Source organism: Danio rerio, chromosome 13, assembly GCF_049306965.1.
Source record: "Danio rerio strain Tuebingen ecotype United States chromosome 13, GRCz12tu, whole genome shotgun sequence".
In the NCBI taxonomy this organism is placed as follows: domain Eukaryota; kingdom Metazoa; phylum Chordata; class Actinopteri; order Cypriniformes; family Danionidae; genus Danio; species Danio rerio.
The window spans coordinates 55812967-55828813 of NC_133188.1; the positions used below are offsets into that span (position 1 = coordinate 55812967).

The 15847-nt window shown below is 38.4% G+C and overlaps 1 long non-coding RNA gene across 1 annotated transcript in view; it reads right to left on the minus strand.

The window, feature by feature from the left end:
• Positions 1–4316: 4316 nt before the first annotated feature.
• LOC141377087 (uncharacterized) overlaps positions 4317–15847 on the minus strand; it is a 47121-nt gene continuing 35590 nt past the window's right edge. The window contains exon 4 of the long non-coding RNA XR_012389038.1: positions 4317–4396. This is a non-coding gene — a long non-coding RNA (uncharacterized lncRNA). The remainder of the gene's footprint in view (positions 4397–15847) is intronic.

Consider the following 15847-nt stretch of genomic DNA (forward strand, 5'->3'; position numbering starts at 1 on the left):
CGGAGCAGCTGGAGTGTAGGAGAGGATCAATGAATTCTCTCTCCAGGGAGCCATTCTGACCATTACCATCATCATCATCATCTTCATCACATATTTCAGCGAGACGATGGAGTGCTGAACATGAGTGCAGGTCAATGCAGTCAACACTCCACATGAAAAACACTAGAGTAATGTCTAGTACATACAACAGAGTTTCACAACAACAGAAAACTATTGTAAATACTAGTGTGTCTGAACTGTACTATAGTAAAGTACTTGAATTGATCTGTTGTGGTGATTGCTATGGTGACACAACAACATAGGAAACGATGTGTTGTGGTGATTCCACGGTTGCTATGGTAACAACAGCTATATGAATTATGCTGTGGTAGTGATTCTACGGTTGCTATGGTAACAACAGTCATAGGAATTGGTGTGTTGTGGTAATTCTACAGTTACTACGATAATACAGCAACTAAAGTAATATAAACAAATGACCCAATATTATAGATTTTTTACAACTACAGTTAAAACCAGAAGTCTACAGTACATACACTGTGTAAAAAGGCACATAACCATTTAAAAAAAGCCAGATTACAATTAGCTAAATGACACTGGGAAAAGAGTAATGTTTGGAGACATGTCCTGTGCTCTGATGGAGCTGAGATTGAACTGTTTGGCCATCATGAGCAGTGTTACATTTGGAGGACAAAGGGGAAAGCGCACAAGCCTAGAACACCATCCCAACTGTGCAGTAGGGGGGCGGCAGCATCATGTTGTGGGGCTGTTTTGCTGCAGGAGGGACTGGTCCACTTCACAGCATAGATGGCATCATGAAGAAAGAACATTATGCAGAAATACTGAAGCAACATCTCAACACATCAGCCAGGACATTACAACTTGGCCACAAATGACTCTTCCAAACAGACCATGACCCTAAGCACACTGCCAAATTACTTGAAATGTGCTTTAAGGACAACAGAGTGAATGTTTTGGAGTGGCCATCACAGAGCCATGACCTCAATCCTATAGAGAAAGTGTGGGCAGAGTTGTAAAAGCTTGTGCGAGCAAGACAGCCTACAAATCTGACTCAGTTACAGCAATTCTGTCAGGAGGAATGGGCCAAAATTCCTGCAAACTATTGTGAGGAGCTTGTGGAAGGAGACCCAAAACATTTGACCAAAGGTAAACAGTTTAAAAGCAAAGCTAAAACATACCAAGGAAATGTGTGTAAACTCTTGACTGTCTAGAAATTAATAAACAATTCTCAAAAAATTCTCTCATTATTCTGGCATTCAGCAAACGTAAATCATTCAGATAATCCTCACAGCCCTAAAATAGTAAACGTTTAGTATCATTTACCATCAGACATATTTTAAAAAAATGGTTATGTTCCTTTTTTTAGTGTATGTAAACTACACACACACACACACACACACACACACACACACACACACACACACACACTTGAAGTCAGAATTATTAGCCCCCCTTAGGCTAGAATAAAATCAGTTTTTAATTTTTAAGGTCAATATTATTCGGCCCTTTATATATAGCAATATTAGTTTTGGAATGTCTTCAAAACAAACCACTGTTATACAATGACTTGCCTAATTACCCTAACTTTAGCCTAATTACCCTAACTTTACCCTGATTACCCTGGTGAAGCCTTTAAATGTCACTTTAAGCTGTATAGAGGTGTCTTAAAGAATACCATGTGCTGTCAGCATGATGAGGAGAAAAGAAACCAGTTATTAGAAAGGAGTTATTAAAAGTATTATGTCTAGAAATGTGTTGAAAAAAATCTGCTCTCCGTTAAACAGGGGGCTAATAATGAATAATTATGTACTTTAACTGTATGCATGTGTGTATGCATGTGTGTGTGTGTGTGTGTATGCATGTGTGTATGTGTATATGTTATTTTTTGCCTCTTTAACAGCATTTAAAAACATTAAATTTATTCTATCGCTTCTGGTACCAGGAGCGGTACTTAGCATCACTTAATTTAAGATCACTAAAACCATAATAATTGAATTTCTTCAAGTACTCAATCAACCTCAAATTATACACAGATTATCTTAACACAGCATGAAGAGTACGACTAATATTGTATTATAAGTACCTGCACTCCTCCAACTCAGGAGCTTAAGCTAAATTTACAGTGCATCATTAAATGGCACCTGGAGCTTTTTCATTTTAGCTTCACTGTATTTACATCACATTTATATATATATATATATATATACATACTGCTCACAGAAACTCAAGGAGCACTTTTCAATCAAAGAATAGCATCATGTGAATTAAACTCTTAGGGTATTGATCTGGTCAGTTAAGTAGCAGAAGGGCTTGTCAATCAATTTTATCTGCGTCTGGTTGTTAATGGAATGAACAAGGGGTAAAGTAGATGGAAACGAGATAGCCTACAACATTTTTTTCCCTACTCATAATTTCGGGAGATCTTCCACTAGGTTCCAGGAGGCACACAGTTACTGTAGGAGAGCTGGACAGCACTGTAGAAGACCCTTAAAGGAGTAGTGCACCCAATAATGAAAATTTCTCCATAATTTACACCCTCAAGCCATCCTGGAAACTGTAAAAAACGCTGTAGTATACCTTAGTTTTTGTTTTAGTTTGTGTTACCATAGCAACTCTAGAATCACCACAACAGGTTAATTACCCTAGTTGTTGTGTTACCATAGTAACTATAGAATCACCATAATAGATGAATCACTATAGTTGTTTTGTTACTATAGTAACTGTAGAATCACAACAACAGATTAATTGCTATAGTAGTTGTGTTACCATAGCAACCGATGAATCACTACAACAGGTTAATTGCTATAGTTGTTGTGTTAGCATAGCAACTGTAAAATCACCACAACAGATTATTTACTGTAGCTGTTGTGTTACCATAGCAACTGTAGAATCACCACAACAGATTAATTAATATAGTTGTTGTGTTACCATAGCAACTGTAAAATCCCTGCAACAGATTATTTACTGAAGCTGTTGTGTTACCATAGCAACTGTAGAATCACCATGACAGATGAAACCCTATAGTTTTTTTTTGTTACCATAGCAACTCTAGAATCACCACAACAGGTTAATCACCATAGTTGTTGTGTTACCATAGTACCATAGCAATTGTAGAATCACCCCAACAGATTAATTACTATAGCTGTGTTACCATAGCAACTGTAGAATCACAACAACAGTACTGTAATGCAGTATAGCTCAAAAACACTATACTTGTTACCAGTGCTTAATTTGAGCCGAATCTTAATGAATCCTGTTCCGGAAAATGTCCGATATTCATGTTTTGCTTTCCGGTATTTATTTTAATGGATCCGGCATTAACTTGAGCATGGTGAAAACATACTATACACCACTAAGCCAATCTGCCTGGTTATGTTTACAAATCGCTCTTATTGGGTCCTGATTGTTGTTTCGCTCACAGTGAGCAGCGAAAATAAATAATGGCATAGTGGCCTGCCTAAATAATATTTGTATTGTCAAAATATCAAAGAAGCATGCATATTTTCAATTATAAATCCTCGAGTAAATCTGATAATGAGCCTGATCAAAAGAGATCTCGAGACGATGAAACTGTGCAAACGGATCAGGATAGTGGGAGACAGAAGCAAAACGATTTTAGGTCAGCCAGAAAACATGACAGAAGAGGTGACTGTGGACTCTTCACGAAGATTAGACCCAGTGAATCCTTTAATTATTTGTTTTTCACTTGGCACATAACAGTGAAGTGAACTGTTCATACGATTTATGTTTGTAGCTATCCATGACTGACCTATACTGTTATATGGCACAAATATTCAAAGAACAGTGAGAAATGTGATGCTCTTTTTGCGCTATCACCGTTTAATGATGTCATGTTTTGGGAAATCTGAAACTGTTTAGTGGACGTCGGTCATGGTAACTTTTATTTTCTGGTTTTGTACAGGGAATTATTCATTTACAAATTAAGCACTGCTTGTTATAAATGACTGTATAGTATTTTTCATGTGGATACTGCCATCTCAGCTGTGTATATCTATTTGCCCTGCTTGTTTGTTTAACAATTCTAAACTAACAGAAACTTCTCTACATATCATTGCTTTTTCTTTGAAGTGTTTCTTTTATCCTCAAATTGTAAGTGGTTTGGAAAACACACATCATCTATATAAATAAATGCATGCTATAGTTAATAAAACCTATACAAGGGCAAGTTGTCATACAAGCCTTTTTAACTACTTCTAAATAAATAGAAATATTAAGAACTATTGTCCAAGTCAGAGTAAGTTTCACAAATGAAATGAAAGTATAAAGGGCAGACCTACAGGATAGCATGAGTGATTGTTCCTCTGAGGATCAGTGCGGGTCAATAATTCAACCCACTGCCAACATACAGCTGATGACACTGAAAATAATAGCAAACAGATGATTATAATGTGACTGTATAACTAATAGGTTGAGTCATTTCTACAGAACAGATCAAAAGCCACGGTCAACAAATGTGTACATCTAAATAATAAGTAAGGGCTAACAATGTAGATCCAGCAGATTACAGCCTGACAGGTTCATCAGCCGCTGTTGTTTAAGACTGAAGGGTTTATTCTGCAATAACCAGCAGCTGGATGTACATTATGCAGATTATAACGTGGCTGCTGGCCACAAAACTAAACACTTTCATCTGAGCTGTAATCATATATTAACTTTTTAATTACATGTATACTCTAAACTGCTGGGTTGTTTTAAACCAATGCTGGGTTAGTTTTATCCATGACACTTTTCATCCTAATAGTTGGATTTGACCCAGCTTTAGACACTTACACTTAAATAAAATAGATTTAGAGTCCTTTGCCAAACTACACAAACTATATAACGCTTCTAAAATAAAAACGTCTTGCACTTAAAGTTGTTTTTCGTCTCAAATTAATTTGCTACAGTTTTCATTCTTTGATGCTTTTTCTTTTATTTGATGCAATGTTTTTATTATTTAGAGTACAACATTCAGGTCTTGAACCCCATGTTGGGTCAAATATGGACAAATCCAATGAGGTTTCGTATTTCGTATTTGACCCAAGATTAGATTAAAACAACTGAGCATTCTAAGAGTCTCTAACAAAGATAAATTTAGTGTCTTTTACTTTTTTTAACTGCATAGTAAATTGTTTTTATCTTTATTTTAATCTATTTCTGAAAACTGTTAAGTTATTAAGCATTTTCTTGAATTTGACCAATTTTGTTGGCGCAAACAAGTGGCTAGTGGTTAGCTCACCGACATATAGCTCCCCCCCCTCCCCCCCTTTGCTTCCTGTCTAATTACTGTCCTATCTAATTAAGGCAAAAAGGCAAAAAATAAATCTACAAAAAATATAATCATTTGACCCATTTTTTTTCTAGAGTACACTCTAATAATGACTGGGTTGTTCATTAATTAAATTGAATTTGAATTTTAGATGAATTTCACACTGTAAAAAATGCAGGGTTCAACACAATTCATTCATGTTATCCCAACACAAATCCATTAAGTGGATTGAACATAATGTAATTAACTTGTCCCAAAAATGTTTCAGCTCGTTTCAATTAAAGTTGTTTGAATTAGTAGCGCAAATCTTTTTTTGAGGGTAAGTAGATTAAACACAAAACTATAGGGTATATGCCGAAGCACGCTAATAGGACTTTTAATTTGCCAGTAACCTGGGTTAACAGCTTCCTCTGAACTGAATGCCATTGCAAAATCGGCACGTTTAAGGTCTGTTTACTTTAAAAGTCAGCTATCTCCACTGGCTGAGTGATATCCGATATAAAGTAGGTCTCAGATTTTACAAGAAGCACTGCATTAAACTACATTCCCCCCCGCCATTTCTTTATAATACGAGCATTTATTTTACCCCAGTATATTCAATGGAGCTTCTGCGCTAGCCAGCCGATTTCGACGGGCGCGTGCCAGTAAACCGCTTTTTGTCTCGTTTTACGCTTGAGCAAATAAATGAATGCCAGAGTCTGTTTAACTGATTGTATTTTAATTACATTACAACATCCATGCTATAAAAGAAACTGTATAAAATGGAAAAAAACTCACAATAATCTGTCACCGGAGGTTTATCAGAATGGGAACAACACTAGCTCGGCATATACTGTACCCTATTAAGTTTCCACCAAACATCTCAAGAAATGTGTTGCTTCAGCTCATTTTAAATAAGTTCTTTGAACAAGCAGCAAAACTCTTTTTGTGTGTGTGTGTGTGTGTGTGTGTGTGTGTGTGTGTACATTTGGTAAGCAGTCACACAGTCACACCTTACAGTGCTTCATTAGTTAATATATTTACTGACAAACTAATTATGAACAATACTTGAACAGCATTTAATCATAGATTAACATTTAATATTGCATTATTAACATCCAAATTCATGCTTGTTAACATTAGTTTATGCACTGTGAGTTAATATTCATTCAGTCATTCATTCTCTTTTAGCGTAGTCCCTTATTTATCCGGGGTCACCACAGTGGAATGAACCACCAACTATGCCAGCATATGTTTTACACAGCAGATGCCCTTCCAGCCATAACCCAGTACTGGGAAACACCCATACATACTCACATTCACACTCATACACTACGGCCAATGTAGTTCATCAATTCTCGACTGTGGGGGAAACCAGAGGAAACCCACGGCAACACGGGGAGAACATGCAAACTCCACACAGAAACACCAACTGACCCAGCCGAGGCTCAAACCAGCCACCTTTTTGTTATGAGGCTACAGTGCTAAAGGCTGAGACATTGTGCTGAACATACATTGAAAATATTTTATTCTCATGTATATATATATATATATATATATATATACAAATATGAGCAATATCACATGAGTAGCAGTGCGATATGGTGGTATATCAGCACGGATGGGAGCTGTGTGTTGGCAGGAAGCCGCAAGCCATAGTATATGAGTGATTTGTGTTGGGACAACCTGAATGAATTTTGTGGAACACTGAAAAAAAAGATTTATTAGATTTACTAAAAAAATTAGGTAATTGGTGTTATACAGGCTGAATTTAAACAGGGGCAACACAGTGGCTCAATAGTTACTACTGTGGCCCCACAGCAAGAAGGTTGTGAGTCCTATTGGTTTCCCCTACAGTCCAAACACATGCGCTATAGAGGAACTGATGAACTAAATTGGCTGTAGTTTATGAGTGTGTGTGTGAATGGGTGTGTATGGGTGTTTCCCAGTATCGGGTTGTGGCTGGAAGGGCATCTGCTGCATAAAACATATGCTGGAATAGTTATCAGTTCATTCCGTTGTAGCCACCCCTGATAAATAAAGGGACTTATCCTGAAGGAAAATGAATAAATGAATTTAAACAAACAAATTAAGTTGAGCACTACTACATTAAATGTGTTTTAAATTGTTTTCAATTGAAGTTTATTCCCATTTCAATTGTTTGCAACCAGTTAATTAAAAAAACAAATAGCAAATCCAATGAATCAGTGAACCCTGTGTTTTACACAGTGTACGAATATTGTGTTAATTTGAAGCAATGCTCTTGATAAATGCAGCAGTGTTGTGCAGGAGGACAGCTGAAGGACTGACCCTGGATCTGCTTTGATCCCGACACATGAAGATTTATTACCTGTGACGGACCCGCGCTCATCTGCAGGAGCTCAGAGTGTAACCTCAACCTGTGCAGAGGACGCTTATTCCCAACATATTCACTCAAGTTTATATTACGCTAAACTTTCAAGAAGGACTTCGGTGGAGATTTACAATATTGTGCATCTCAAATCAAGCCACTAAAATAAATGTGCAGCAAATTCCGGCCTTCTGTGTGGATTAGACAACATTTTTATCCATAAATGTATTTATTTTTCTAATTATTCCCAGGTGAAGTCACAGTATTTCCTATGGATTTAATTCTGATTTAGCATGCCACAGTTTTATCTGTACATTATTGTGGCTTTTCTGGGGAGTGATGCATGATTATAAACTAACAATTTTTTTTCAATCAGATGTTTTGCATTTATTAATTTACTTATTTTCAATAAAAACATCATATCTCTGCACATTATGTTATGCAAGCTGCAAACTTTAAAGAAGGTCTTTAGTGGAGATTTACAACTTTGTGCATCTCAAATCAAGACTCTAAAATGAATGTGCATCAAATTCAGGCCTTCTGTGTGGATTAGACAACATAAATGTATTTATTTTTGTTCAATTATTCCCTAGTGAAGTCACCGTATGTGCTATTACACTGATTTAACTTTGACTATAGCACAGATTTTACTTTTCATTACGACTTTTAAGAGGAACGATGCATGATTATAACCTAAAGATTTTTTATTGGTTTGTACATCTGTAGTTTTGCATCTAATTATACTCTTTATCAATTAAAATAAGCTTGTGATCACACCATATTCTCAAGTTATACAAGCTGCAAAACCTTGTCGGAGATTCACAAAACTCTAAAATGAATGTGCATCAAATCCAGGCCCTCTGTGTGGCCTGACTTTTCTTCATTATGACTTAGCAAATATGCAAGTATCGCCAATAATTTTTCTGTTTAATTTATTACTGAAAACTGTAAGGCACAGGTGTCAAACTCAGTTCCTGGAGGGCCGCAGCTCTGTACAGTTTAGTTCCAACCCTTATTAAACACACCTGATCAAACTAATTGAGTCCTTCAGGCTTGTTTTAAACCTACAGGTAAGTGTGTTGGAGCAGGGTTGGAACTAAACTGTGCAGGGCTTCGGCCCTCCAGGATTTGAGTTTGACACCCCTGCTGTAAAGTAACAATAAAGCACCTACAGCAATAATATCTTTCAAACAGTGTCTTTCATTTCATTCAGTTGCTGTTGTGTTTTTCTCCACAGTGCTAACTAATCAAAGCTGGGTTGTTGTAATTCAGTGTTGAGTCAAATGTGAACAAACCCAAAGTTGAGCTTTCTTTTTTATTTATTTATTGTTTTTAATAAATTAAATTGACATTTTTAAACCCAACAGCTGAACTTGTCCATATTTAACCCAGCATTGGGTTACAAGAACACAGTATTTTTAGGCACACTTAAAGCACAGCAGAGTTTATTCTCAAAATGAATGTGCAGCAAATTCCGGCCTTCTGTGTAAATTAGACAACATTATTATCCATAAATATATTTATTTTTCTAATTATTCCCAAGTGAATATTTCCTATTATATTGATATAATTCTGACTTAGCATGCCACAGTTTTAACTGTACATTATTATGGCTTTTCTGAGGAGTGATGCATTATAATAAACTAACAACTTTTTCCAATCAGATGTTTTGCATTTATTTATACTTTTATTTTCAATAAAAACAACATCATATCTCGTTATATACAACTCCAACACAGACAATATAGCACTGCACACTATTACACATGTGCAAAAGAGACACTTTTAGATCTTTTTTAGGGTTAAAAATTGTTGGAAGAAAGATCAACATCCCATAATGCAACTCAAAAGCAGAAACAACTGAGGGAAAACAAAAACACGAATCACAAAACACTAAAAACTGCTCATTTACTGATATATGTTTTACAATCTGCTGAAAACTTGCCTTATGTCTGTTAAATAACTCTTCAGAAACCCTGTGAAATCCCTCCAGTCCTGCGCTGTCTGAATCCCGTGTGAATGCTGTGTGTCAGGTCAGTGTTCGGGGTAATGATGCTTCTTCTGACACACATGAGCATGAATTATAATGACCTTCAGTCAGAGGACAGGAACTCAATTACACTAAGAGATAGAGAGATCTCATGCTGTTACTGTACACACAGCAGAAACATCCCTAAATCAACATGCATTTACTGCTGATGCAAGATATACAGCAGAAGGCAGAACTATTAGCCCCTGTTCCATTTTAATTGTTGTATTTTTCCCAAATTTCTGTTTTAATAGAGAAGAGACACATTTCTAATCATACTAGTTTAATAACTCATCTCTAATAACTGATTTCTTTTCTCTTGGTCATGATGACAGCATTTCCCAGAGATGGGTTGCGGCTGGTAGGGTATCTGCTGCGTAAAAACTTGCTGGATAAGTCGGCGGTTCATTCCGCTGTGGCGACCCCGGATTAATAAAAGGACTAAGCCGACAAGAAAATGCATGAATAAATGATGAAAGCAGATAATATCAGACTAGATATTCTTTAAGACAATAGTATTGAGCTTAAAGTGACATGTAAAGGCTTCACTAGGGTAATTAGGGTAAAGTTAGGGTAATTAAGTCATTGTATAACAGTGGTTTCTTCTGGAGACAATACAAAACTAATATTGCTCAAGGGGGCTAATAATATTGACCTTAAAATGTTTTTTTAAACAGCTTTTTTGCAGCAGTTATCAAAAAAAACACGTATTTTTTCACCAAAAGCACTCACAATTGGAACATCAAAACAAAGATAGGACGTTGACACTAGGGTTGGGTCGATAGATCCATTGCTGATGGCCGATAGACATCACGACGCTGAAACGGCATTGCGATCCACCACCCCGCCCCCGTCACAGCAGCAACCCGCTCGCGAAAAACACACACCCAGGCCCCGTTTACACTAGTGCAGCTTAGATTACAATGGTGTTTTACAATGAAAACGATCCACGTCCACACAGACGTTTCATCTAGCATTTCTGAATAGCTCTCCGTCCACACTATAGACCTTTTTCTTGGAACGCAAAATTACCCATGATGCTTTGCCTGTATGCGCAAGGAGAATGATGACTGATGCGTGTAAACAGTCACATTTGGACAGCTCTGAAACGATAGTTTTTATCTATTTTACCTGCTTTTATCCTCTTTATCTAATACTGTTGTCCATCGGCAGCATCTCCTGGACTGATCATTTACAGAAATGCGATCTAACAGGATGGAAACAGCTGCTGTGAGGCATTTCCCCCTCGTTGTCAGACGGCATCTTCTGCAGTTTAAATGAAGCCTCGTCATCGCTAAAGTCAACATTTTCTCTTTATTTCAGATATATAACCAGCCCAAACTAATGTAATTCAGCAAAATGTTTGACACACACACATAGCCTGTACTGTGCCACTGACACACTGATTTAATAACTGTGACAAAGTGAAAATATAGGCTAGTGTCATTTCCAAATGACGGAAAAACACAAACCGTGGTGAAAACAACACACGAAATAAAACAAACGGCTCGAGATTAGAATGAACAGCAAACCAGCAGCAGAGCATCAATAACAGACTTTTATTGCTCATTTTTGTAAATTGCACGACTTTCATACCTGTTAAGCTTCATGCCAGTACTCTGGTTTGCTCTCTCTTTCTCTCTCTCTCTGTGTGTGTGTGTGTGTGTGTGTGTGTGTGTGTGTGTGTGTGTGTGTGTTAAAGAGCCGCTGAGCTAACAGCTGACAAGCCGGTAACACACACACGCTGTATTTCTGACGGCAGACACGTGAACTAGGAGAACGTTTTTCTCGTATTTCTGACGCGCTTGAACCACATGTGACAGATTATAACGGCTTTAACAGACACATTTCTAAGTTGTGCGTCACAAAAACACTCTGTTAACCATTAAAAACGTTATTGAAACCCATTTTCGGAGCGCAAATTACCAGTTGTACACGCTGTAAATGGAAGTTTTTAACATTCTACCGGAAGTTATGGCGCCCTCCATGCAGCAGCCATGAAAAAGGTCTATACCACTGAACACGCACATCACATGACCACACACACACTCTGTTATGCACTGCAGTGTATGTGCGCGTCTTGGTGCTTTGAGCACAAAACCCCAGAGAGCAGTGCATGTCGGACAGTTTATCAATGATGTCCCGCTGGATGGCGTCTCACTATAGTTGTCAAACATGATATTTAATTAATCTTGTCTCTATTTAATGACTCTTCTGTCTTTTGAATGCATCAGGTAACGTGTCACAGCGTCAGTACACTGCTTCAGTCTTTCGCTTTACACTTGTACTCAGTCATTGTAGTGTAAACCTCAGACACTGTTGGCTGGTTGCTGTTGGTTCTGCACCTTTTTTACCAACCAAGTTTGTGGACGCCATTATACGGACACAGATCACTCTGCCTGTTCATGCCAGAGTCCTGCGGGAAAAGTGATAGACACATGGTCATTTGTGTGTATCTTTATTTATGATTTGGTTATGGGTAAAACAAAGACCATGCAGGTCAGGTGATTGAAACGGCAGGCTACAAATAATTAATTTGTCGATTAATTAATTAATTAATTATTTAGAAATAATTAATTCACCGTCGCTTACAACGACAATGCCATCGTCCATCATGATGGTTCACCAAGCGGCAACCTCCTGCTCTCCCTCAGGAAGTCAATATGGAAGTAATTAAAACTGCAATTCATCCAAAATTCCGCTAGTCCTGGCCGCTCCTGGCTCCAAAACAGAGGAAATTTCAATTGAGCCCACTGTTAGAAAGGCCAACTTTACAGCAGAATAAAAGATGTTTACAGCCTGCTACAAAGAAAGATTTTGGTTAATACAGCTAATATTACCCTTCATGACAACTGTGAGGGGGTGAATTTTTTTATAACTCATCTGTTTCCTTTATATTAAGTTATATTAAGTTTGCATAATTAAGGGCGTGGCCACTTGAGTGACAGCTAGGTCTCGTTGGTCGCCGTCACCTCAGCTGAATCCTGCAGATTATCGACTGAACTCGGCATATTTATCGTATTTCTGTTTTGTTTTATGTGGCTTTACACACTCAAATGCCTTTTGGACTTGTTTCCTACATTTATTAGATGGCATGGGATGCTGAGTGCACTTAATTGTGCTCACAAACCATTCACGTGGCCTCCGTTTCCCATGTGAGTAGAGTTATATACTTATATACCATCTCTATACATGTATTTGATGTATTTAAGATCATTTATCGTTTATATTTAGAGCTGTAATGCACTGCAGAATCTGACGGATTGATTAGCTGTAGGCTCTAGATCAGTCATCTGAAGCGTTGTCATACAGTGTTATGCTGGAGTTCATCAATAGTCTTACAGTAACTAACACAGACTATATCTGAAGTGTTTGGAAGTAATTTGCGTTTCCTCCTGTTGAGAAACGTCATAAGAACAATGTTTAGTGGCTCAGTGTATTACAGCAGTGTTTTTAAAAGTCTAAACACTTTATGGATATAGTGTACAACCAAGCACAAGTGTTCAGAACACAAATGAGTCGCAGGTAATAAAGTATTAAGCGTTCTCCCAAAGTAAAGTGTGTCTGAAGCTGAATGCCAGCAGGTGTCTGTAGCTCCGCCCACTCTCCGCCTCTTTGCCCTTGTTTGGTATCCCGCCGTGGGTGTGATGACGCGCGAACAAAATGGCGACGGTTGGCCGCGCCTACTTGTGGCTTCTTTTGCGCTCTTTAGAAACCTATGGGTGACGTCACGGATACTTCGTCCATATATTTTAGAGTCTATGTGGTTCACATTGGACATCATACGATGCCAGATTGGTCGACATCGTTCAACCCTATTTGAGACGTGACAATAGAATACCAGACAATAAACAAACTGAACGCAGGGGTATAAATACACAAGACATGACTGAACTGAATACAAACAGGGGAGAGACACAGGTAGAACTAAAGAAACTAAGAATGGCGGGAAAACTGAACAACGCAATCACATGACAATCACAGAAAGCACAGGGAACACAACACATGACACAACAAACACACCAGACTGTGACACTTATTCATTCATTTTACTTCGGCGTAGTCCCTTATTAAACAGGGGTCGCCACTGCGGAATGAACCACCTACTATTCCAGCATATGTTTTACACAGCGGATGCCCTTCCAGCTGCAAACCAGTACTGGGAAACACCCATACACACTCATTCACACACACACACACTCATACACGGCCAATTTAGTTAATCAATTCCCCTATAGCTGTGCTTGGACTGTTGGGGAAACCTGAGGAAACCCACGCCAACACGGGGAGAACATGCAAACTCCACACAGAAACACCATCTGACCCAGCCAGGACTCGAACCAGCGACCTTCTTGCTGTGAGGCCACTGAGCCACTGTGCTGCCCCTGCTTTTATTCTAATAAAACAAATAAGGCTTTCTCCAGAGAAAACAAATGTTGTTGTAAATACTGCGAACAAACCATTAAATTATTAAATATCACTTGAGAAATATTTAAATAATAAGTATTGCACAGGAGGGTGGGTGGCACGGTGGCGCAGTGGGTAGCGCTGTCACCTCTCAGCAATTAGGTCGCTGGTTAAGGTGAATTGGGTAGTGTATGTGTGTGTGTGTGTGTGAGTGAGTGTGGATGTTTTTCAGGGATGGGTTGCAGCTGGAAGGGCATCCGCTGCGTAAAAACATGCTGGATAAGTTGGCGGTTCATTCCGCTGTGGCGACCCCAGATTAATAAAGGGACTAAGCCGAAAATAAAATGAATGAATGACTGAATGCACAGGAGGGTGAATAATTTTGCCCTCAACTGTATCTATGATTCACTATTAGAAGCTGATAAAGTGAAATAAAGTGAATTCAGGCCTTCATGCTGCACATTTACGAGGAACATCGAAACAAAAAAAAGATGAAAAATAAAGAGATATACAGTGCGCTGACATTTCTGCCTACTATTTGGTGTTTGGTAAAGGTTAATCTCTCATGCATGCGCTGAACGTTTTCCTACATTTCCAAAAGGTTTGAGAAGAACGAGGAGGAGGTCGGATTCATCACAGACTGAAAGGTTACAGGGCTTTATAGGGACATTTGCATGTATTGATCATGTCACGAGATTTAAGCAGATATAAGAATGCGTAGCATGAAGAAATTAGCATGAATATGAGCGCTCTTTGTTTCACACATGTAGAGATATCCTCCTCTCAAATGTCACAGGCTGAAAACGGCTCCGTATTAAATGATTTTAACCGTCGTCAGATGTGTAATAATATAATTCCTGCCAGGGGAAGCTGTGTTTAACTTATGAAGAGGAGGTAATGCAGTCGGTGTGGAGTCTGGGTTACTGCCAGCCATTGTTTTACCTGTATTTATTGGCCCGCATGTGGATCAGAAACTGGTCTGATGACAGAACATGTGGGCAAAACAAGAGGAGAATCTGAAGGAGAAAACACACTGTGTTCATACAACAGCTGATGACAGACGGATGGACAGATAGAAAAGGATGGATGGATGGATGGAAGACAAAGATGAATGAATGGACAAAAGAATGGATGAATGGATGAACAGGGAGATGCATGAATGGATAGAAATATGGACGGACAAATGAATAGTCAGACAAAAAGATGAATAGATGGATGGATAGATAGATGATGGACAGAGAAAGATAGACAAACTGATGAAGGGAAGAACACATGGCTGAATGATAGGAAAGATTGGATGGATGGATGGATGGATGGATGGATGGATGGATGGATGGATGGATGGATGGATGGATGGATGGATGGATGGATGGATGGATGGATGGACGGACAGATGGATGGATGGGTGGATGGGTGGATGGATGGATTGACAGGTAGATGGATGGATGGATGGATGGATGGATGGATGGATGGATGGATGGATGGAAGACAAAGATGAATGGATGGACAAAAGAATGGATGAATGGATGAACAGGATGGATGCATGGATGGATGGATAGAAGTATGGATGGACAAATGAATAGTCAGACAAAAAGATGAATAGATGGATGGATAGATAGATGATGGACAGAGAAAGATAGACAAACTGATGAAGGGAAGAACACATGGCTGAATGATAGGAAAGATTGGATGGATGGATGGATGGATGGATGGATGGATGGATGGATGGATGGACGGACAGATGGATGGATGGGTGGATGGGTGGATGGATGGATTGACAGGTAGATGGATGGAT